This window comes from Castanea sativa, chromosome 6, assembly GCF_040712315.1.
Source record: "Castanea sativa cultivar Marrone di Chiusa Pesio chromosome 6, ASM4071231v1".
NCBI classification, from domain to species: domain Eukaryota; kingdom Viridiplantae; phylum Streptophyta; class Magnoliopsida; order Fagales; family Fagaceae; genus Castanea; species Castanea sativa.
Window position 1 is genome coordinate 10991625 of NC_134018.1, and position 9509 is coordinate 11001133.

Consider the following 9509-nt stretch of genomic DNA (forward strand, 5'->3'; position numbering starts at 1 on the left):
TATCATGTGTGTGAATGTAGAAGCAAACGCTGGCTTGCTATCATGTGTGTGAATGAATTGTATAGCTAAATCAAAATGAATGAATGGAGGATCCAGAGACTAAGCGCACGAATTGTGCTTTTGGTGTATTCACATCAGCACTGTAGTGTCTTTTGGTTTTGGTGAGGAGCAAGAGAAATCCCAATTCTTTAATATTAGTGTACAATGCATGTGCATGTTATACGTGTTGGTAAATTACTAAATTGGATATATACATCAGCTGGTTGTACTCCATTATAGTTTGTCATTCTTTACTTGCCACCTTCATTTTCTCTTCCTACTTTAAACAAATCAAATATTATACCAAGATTAGCTTCTAGAAAGCTGGAACAAGAGTTTCACCAAATTTGGGTACCAAGTGTTTAGTGGTAATTGGTAATAGTATCACCAATGAGAATCTAATCATAGTTGAAGAACTCATAAACGATTGACAAATTACATCTATTTGAAAAAAAAAAAAAAAAAAAAAAAAACTTGTTTGAAAAATATGGGTCAACCCGACCTGACCCGTGACTCGATTGACCTGTTTAAAAATGATCCGTTTTGACCTGTGACCCAATTGACCCGCAAACCCGATTGACTCGACACAAACCAAACCCGACTGTTTTGCCATGTCTAACATTATATCAGCATTAAGCTGTTTGTTTCCTACTCTAGCAAGACCATTAGCACAACGGTTTGTTTTCCGGTAGTAATGCGTCACTTTAACTTGTGAAACTTGAGAAATTAGAAGCCTGCAATCAATCACCATAGCAGAATTAATAGCATTAGAATTACTAGAATTTGTCATCAATTCAGCATTAATTTTAGCATCCAACTCAATTTCTAGAGCATTGATTTGAAGGTTTTGACACATGATCGGACCATCCCTTAAGGCCCAAAATTCAACTAGGAAACTCATGCCATAAATAAACTCGTGCTTTTTATGAAATTAAATTAACTTGTGCATGAGGCCACGTGCTGTGAAGGGTGTTATTAGTTTTTCTTTAGGACAAAACAAGGTTGTCAAACTTTGTCTCCTTCCGCAGCAAAATTTGAATCTATGGATAGACTATACTCCTTTCTTTTGGCTCCTTTTTCTACACTATTCTCTCACTGTATACCTCGTACTAATAAGTCTATCATTTTTTTTTCTCTCCAAAAATATGAAAAATGAGACTGATCGAAATGACACTTGACATAGAATAAAAAAGACAAATAAATAACTTAATGTAAATCCTTATTATTGGTCAACTTTTTTTTTTTTTTGGTTGTTTGTCAAAACTGCTTACATGTGCATTAATTATCTGCCTGGGGGTATTCTCGTTCCATTACGTGACATGCAGGTTTTTTGATCTTTCTATCACAAGTGTAAAAGGACATTCGTTCCAAAAGGACAAATATTTCATGTGCTTAGTTCTTCCAAAATAGATAAAAAGAAAATTTGGGAAATTGCTATAGTCCATCTGGATGATTCTTGACCCATTCAACATAATGATTCTCTACACCTGATTGAAGAATATTAAACGCTATCTCTAAAACTCATCAATCCTACATGATGAGACCGACAAACTCTCCTGCCCAGATGACCTTAATAAGAAAATTTGTCCACCTTACCACAACATGGACGAAGGCAAGCAAATCATTAATAAGAAGTTTTAATGCCTCAATCAGTTACCAATTAGCTATCATACCGTTGGAAGCTCGTTAAAACCTACATTAATAAGACTTGAAGCTTTACAAAAAGGGCACTAAAGCCACAATTAAAGCCGCAACGGCTAGAAACTGTGAAGCTATATACAAGTCCATCAGGACCAGACCAGGTACATACACTCAACTGAAATACACTAGCACACGTAGTTTTGATATTCTAAGCTCTCTTACTTCCTAAAAAATTTCCATTACTGACTTTATCATCGGAGGCTCTGTGGCAAGCACCACACCGATGACCACCTGAGGAGAGTTCACATCACGCTTACAGGTTCAGTGACAAGGATTTGACTCTATCTGAAGGAACCTATATTGCTGACGATTTTGGCATCATCACTACACATTATTTCAACCATTATCAAATGGTTAATGCATCCTCATCAATGTACATAAGACAGCAGCCATGCATGCGAGGAAGCTTCACTTATATATATATTGTTAGGTTCTAAAGATTTAGATTTAAATATTTAAAATCACATTTGTATTGTGTTGGCAAACCGAGAACAAAACATGTCTAGACCAGGTTTTTAGGCAATACTTAAAAGTGATTGTTTCAAGGTTTAAGTCTAGTTGATTGCAGAAAAAGGGAATGCGGTTCTGCCTTGCTTAACCGATCAAGAATTAGGCTCAACCAATCGAAAATCGTAGGTCTAGTTTTTTCTATAGAATTTCAGACAGGCCCAAGCTCACAAAAACGTTTAGAGTTTCATCTAAATTTCTCCACATATAAAAGGGAAATTCTAGCCACGTTTTGAAGACTTTTGAGAGACTTTAGAGGTGCTCTTGTGAGATTTAAAAGGTATTCTGCCTTCCTCTTTCAAAGTCACAGCCGAAAATCATTCTCATATCATTAGATCCAGTAGATCTAAAGTTGCTACTACAAGATCAACAATTGCTGATGATCTAAACTTTCAAGGGTGGTCTTGGAGTCACAAATTGGAGAGCTTGTGTTGCTAAACCTTGGAGTTGGATCTCAAAGTCACAAAGAAGGCGACTTGTGTTGGTGTAAATTCGAGAAGAGAAAGAGTCCGTGAATTCGAAGCTTGCACGTGGTCGTGTCAGTAAGTTACTACATGAGGTAGCAATAGATTTAGGGTTAAATCTGAATGTAAAAACTTCAATTCTCTTATAGTGGATTTAATTTACCTTAATGATAGCTAAGTTAAATCATCCCCAGGTTTTTACCTTAAAACGGTTAGTTTTATTGGTTTTCCTAGGTCATCATATTGTGGTGTTATTTACTTTTTCACATTTGTACATGATATGATATATGCTTGTTTAACCTAGATTTGAATAATAAACCTAAGCAATCTCTTGGTGAGACTTCTACGCAACTGACGTAATGGAATGGGAATACCCCCAGGCAGATAATTAATGCACATGTCAGCAGTTTTGACTACCAACCAAAAAAAAAAAAAAAAACATGACCAATAATAAGGATTTGCATTAAGTTATAATGATATTCGATTTACATTATGTTATTTAATTATATCTTTTATTCTGTGTCAAGTGTCATTTTGATCAGTCTCATTTTTCTTATTTCGGAGAGAAAAAAAAAGTGGTAGACTTATTAGTACGAGGTACACGGTGAGAGAATAGTATAGAAAAAGGAGCCAAAAGAAAGGAGTATAGTCTATCCATAGATTCAAATTTTGCTGCGGAAGGAGACAAAGTTTGACAATCTTGTTTTGTCCTGAAGAAAAACTAATAACACCCTTCCCAACACGTGGCCTCATGCACGACTTAATTTAATTTCATAGAAAGCACGAGTTTATTTATGGCATGAGTTTCCTAGCTGAATTTTGGGCCTTAAGGGATGGTCCGATCATGTGTCAAAACCTTCAAATCAATGCTCTAGAAATTGAGTTGGATGCTAAAATTAATGCTGAATTGATGACAAATTCTAGTAATTCTAATGCTATAAATTCTGCTATGGTAGCTGATTGCAGGCTTCTAATTTCTCAAGTTCCGCAAGTTAGAGTGACACATTGCTACCGGAAAACAAACCGTTGTGTTGATGGTCTTGCTAGAGTAGGAAACAAACAGCTAGATGCTGATATAATGTATTACAATAGCCCCCCCGCCCCCCCCCCCCTCCCCCCCCAGTTTGCGTGACTGTTATCTTTCGGATTTGTATGGCCTGTACCATGTTAGGCTATGTCCTAACTTTGATGTTTCTGCATTTCTTTTTTAGTTGAATAAATTTTCCTTTTAACCAAAAAGGAAAAAGAAAAAAGAAATCTTCATCCCTGGTTTAGTTGAATGTATTATACATGATTTAAAAAATAAATAAACATTTACGTATGGAAAAAGTTTTCTTCCAAGACGACTTGGAGAAATTTTCACTGGCCTACATGATGACTCATAAAACCATCTATGTACATTATTTAAATAGAGTCACAAAACTCATTAAATAAGTTATAAAAATATACATAAATGATCTTATCAATTATCACATGGTAAGTTTGACAAAATTTCTTCTAGACCATTTTGAAGGTAAAATTTTTCTTATATATACCTTGTCACATAAATTAAATTACTCCAGTTTGATTATATAAATAGAAATAAGCATTGCCAAGTGTAGAACCAAAAAGAATTCCTCAAAAGGGACACGTACACACACATAAAAATGAATCTACAACATAAGTGGAAACTTCATATTTTGAGATTATCAATTTTCTCCTCTAAACGTTTTAGCACAATAAAGTTAAATTTCTAAATTTAATATAGAAAGATTGAATTAAAATTAAACATTAACAAAGTCTTATTTCTATAATATGATAATAATTATTTTATGAGATAATTTTTACTTTTTTTAAATATCTAAACTTTTGATTATATTGTTTTCTTAACCTTTGATTATATTTGAATACAAGGGATGTAAAATTTCCTTCTTTTATTTCATGGAAGAGGGAGGGATGGCTCGTTATTCGGTACAAGGAAATAAATAATTTATTATTATAATTAGACTTTTTAGACTAAAAAAAAAAAATGAAACTTATTTATTTTTGGAATAAGTAGACTTTTCAAAATTTTGGGTCATATCAATACGGCTACCACCCTCCCCATCTTTTCCACCAAGTGAATTCTGACATATAGAATATGTGCAATGTCCTTTATCTCTATTCAATTGAGACATGTGCACGTTCAACATATTTAGCTATTAGTCAAAAAGTTGTACTCTGTTTATATAGGCGAACTGGAATAATCTAATTTATGTGACAAGGTATATATAAGAAAAATTTTACCTTCAAAATGGTCTAGAAGAAATTTTGTCAAACTTACTATGTGATAATTGATAAGATCATTTATGTATATTTTTAGTTACTTAACTTATTTAATGAGTTTTGTGACTCTATTTAAATAATGTACATAGATGGTTTTATGAGTCATCATGTAGGTCAGTGAAAATTTCTCCAAGTCGTCTTGGAAGGAAACTTTTTCCATACATAAATATTTATTTATTTTTTAAATCATGTATAATATATATTTACATATCTTTTTATTAGAAAAAAGAAGAAGAAAAAAGTGTTACTTGATTCAATAAAAGTAGGTGGTATTACCGAGAGTCTTATATTGCTTAATTGGCTAGCATTTCTTAGTGTTTTCAATGTAGATATTCAAGGTTTTTAATCATTCCTCTCACAACTATTGAATTATAAAAAACAAAATAAAAATATTAGTATTGGGTATTTAGTTAGATTACTTCCGATTCAATTGCTAATGGAAAACGATTTTGTATTAGCTACGGTTTCAAATACATTTTTCCCCATTTAGACAGTAAATTAGGTAGTATTCAAAACTGTTTATAATTTTTGGAGTAAAATATAATTAGAATAAATTGGATAAATGTACTAAATTACAAAAAAATAGAAAGATTCAATGGTGTAGTGAACTTTCAATTATCACTGCCTTGTAACTTAAAGTAGGTTTAAATATGTGATTTGGAGGTGCTAAATATAATCCTAGAATGATGACATGATGTAGCTCTTGGATTGCAATGGAGTTGGTGCTAGGAAGTTTCTCCATATATGCATGCCTGCATGAGGGATGAAGCTTTCTTTTTCTTTTCTTTTTTGGTTAAAAGGAAAATTCATTAAACTAAAAAAGAAACGCAGCAACATCAGAGTTAGGACATAGCCTAACATGGTACAGACCATACACATTTGTAATACGTTATATCAGCATCTATGAAATTAAATTAACTCGTGCATGAGGCCACGTGCTGGGAAGGGTGTTATTAGTTTTTCTTCAGGACAAAACAAGATTGTCAAACTTTGTCTCCTTCCGCAGCAAAATATGAATCTATGGATAGACTATACTCCTTTCTTTTGACTCCTTTTTCCATACTATTCTCTCACCGTGTACCTCGTACTAATAAGTCTACCACTTTTTTTTTTTCTCTCCAAAATAAGACAAATGAGACTGATCAAAATGACACTTGACACAGAATAAAAAAGACAATTAAATAACCTAATGTAAATCGAACATCACTATAACTTAATGTAAATCCTTATTATTGGTCAAGATTTTTTTTGGTTGCTAGTCAAAACCGCTAACATGTGCATTAATTATCTGCCTGGGGGTATTCCCGTTCCATTATGTGAGTTGCGTAGAAGTCTCACCAAGCAAGTTTTCTGATCTTTCTATCACGAGTGTAAAAGGACCTTCATTCAAGCAGGACAAATATTTCTTGTGCTTAGTTCTTCCAAAACAAACAATAAGAAAATTTGGGAAATTGCTATAGTCCATCTTGATGATTCTTGACCCACTGAACATAATGATTCTCTGCACTTGATTGAAGAATATTAAACGCTATATCTAAAACTTATCAATCCTACATGATGGGACCAACGAACTCTCCTATCCAGATGACCTCATTAAGAAAATTCATCCACCCTGCCACAACATGGATGAAGGCAAGCAAATCATTAATAAGAAGCTTTAATGCTTCAATCGGTTATCAATTAGTTGTCATACCGTTGGAAGATCATCAACACCAACATTAATAATCCCTAAAGCATAACAAAAAGGGCACTAAAGCCACAATTAAAGCCCCAACTAAAGCCCCAACGGCTAGAAATTGTGAAGCTGTATATACTGGATTTTAGTAATAAATCAAATGATGTTCAAATGTTTATTACATAATGTTCTTGCAATAATCCATTTGTTCTTAATAAGTTCATGAATAATCACATGTTAGATGTTAAATTCTCATTGATAATATTGCAATCACAAGTTTAATACTTTCAAATTAAAATTATAATTCATTACAACGATAAAACCTAGGGTATGCCTAGTACGTTATAATAATGATTACATAATTTACATTGTAATATAAAAAACTGTAATGTAGGTAATTATATATTTACATTTTTTTTAAGTCTCATTAATTTAATACTATAATGGTATCTTACCAATGGGTCCATATTAGGCCTAAAAAACTGTTTATTATTATTATAAAGTTTAAACCTTTGGCATCCACTTTTAATGATTCTGCTCTTTATCATCAGATCAAGACACCAAGATGTTTTTGGTGTAGGCGGGGATTGAACCCTAGATCTCTTATTCAACCATTAGAGACTTTACTAGTAGAGCTAACTTGAACAAAACCATTGAATTATTAGATATTAAGAACTTTATATTACTTAAAAGAGAAGAAGTATATATATTAAAAATAAGGGAAATGATATTAAACTCACCTATGCTTATTTTAATAGTGCCTACATGTGGTTTGGACTTTATCACTTTACCCACCTCATTAGTTACCCCTACCCCTTAGAACATTCATATTGGAGATGCTAAAGCCACTTAGCTATGTTAGCATCTCCAATCATAAAAATTATACTACACTAGTGGTTCTATATCTAAAAAAATTTGACATTAATCTACAATAAACTCTTATAAATAAGAGTTCACTGTAGCAACTCTTAATTGTTTTTATTGTCTCTCTCATCTCTCAGACTCAAACTTCCTCCCTCTCCTCTCTTAGACTCCCTCTTGTTCATCTCTCTCTCTCTCTCTCTCTGATCAAATCTATGGGTTTCGTTTGTGTTGTTTGTTGCCGTTGGTGGGTTTCAGTTGTGGCCATGGGTTGTTGTGTATAGGAGTGTCCACCCACTCGTAACCAATTCAAGAGGATCGATAGTAGGGGGTAGGTTTTAGACTTCAAAAACTGACTCCGATGGGTCAATTGGCAGGTTCTCTTCTCTTAAACCCGACTCACTGGACCCATAAAACCCAACAAAACCTGGAAACTCCAGGCATTTTCTGGCAAGTATTTGGTGAAAATTCATCAGATCCTTCTAGATTTCTGCTGGATTTGGCGAGATCTCACCAAATTTGACGAGATAGAAAAGTAGGAGGATTAGTTTTCTCTCATATGTGTTTGGTTGAGAGGAAAGAAAAGTAGAGAGATGAAAAATTATGAAAAATAAAGTTATTATAAATTTATAATTATGTTCAAATTGAATAAAACAAAAAGTAAAAAAAAAATTTATACTCTTATGTTATTAAAAAAATGTGTATAAACACTTTGCATTTTTTTTTTTTTTTTTATCACAAGCCAAAAGGATCCAAAACAAATAGTAAAAAAAGAGGAAAAAAAATGAGAACAGAAGAAACAGATAAAAACAAAAGAAATTAACAAAAAAGACAGAAAGAGAAATGAGCACCACCAAAAAAAAAAAAACCTTTTCTTGTTGGTGGCGAAACAAAATTTTGTCAAAATCATAGTTTCTTATTTTCACTTCCATTTTCTCCATAATTTTGGGAGATCAAGTTTTCGTGGGTTTGGAGAGAAAATAGTCGGGCCCTATCATTTCTCTACCCCCTCCCACCTCACCCATTTTCTCTCATATTTGCCACTCTCATTTTTTCATCATTTTCAAAATTATCCCAACCAAACATACCTTCAGATAAGAGAGAGACAAAGAAGAAGAGAAAGAAAGAGATATAGAGGAAAAATAAAGAAAGATTAAAAAATTCTAATATTTAAATAAAGTGGTAAAAAAATAAAATATTTGATATTGGATATATTGTAAAGTGATATATTAAAATAGATCTTTTAGTTACTCTTACTCCCTCGTAACCCCTCAAATTCTCACTATTAAAAAAAGTAAATAAATGAAGATTAGATAAGATTTTGTAGAAATCTAGAACACAAACTATATATCCAATTTCCATCCTTTTTATTGGTCTCCCTTTCAAATCTCATATAAGAGCATTAGTACCCGCACTGCCATATGCCATATGTTGGCATATGTTACCATCAAAGCACAAGAAACACGCTTTATCCGGGCTTCTAATTGTAAATTTTTTTACAATATTGCTACAGTACCATCTAATGTGTAAGATGGTACTGTAGCAGGCTTGTATAAATTTTTTCCTAATTTATTTATTCTCCTTCATTAGCTATCTCCCACTTTGTCTCTCCATCTCCCACATTTCTCTCTCTCATTTCTCTGGTTCTCTCTCTGTAGCAGTGTAGCCTCAGTCCCACTTTGTCTCTCCGTCTCCCTCGTGTCTCTCTCTCTCTCTCTCTCTCTCTCTCTCTCTCTCTCTCTCTCTCTCTCTCTCTCTATGTAGCAGTGTAGCCTCAATCCTCACTCGTGTGTCTGATATCGGCATGGTGGCGACACGGGTGGCGCGGTTGAGTTCGGTGTGGCAGCATGGAGGTTAGTGCGGTGGAGATCGGCATGGAGACCAATGTGGAGATCGGCATTGAGACTGGTGTCGAGAGTGTGTTTTTTTGTGTGGTTGTTGTGGCCAATGTCTGGGTT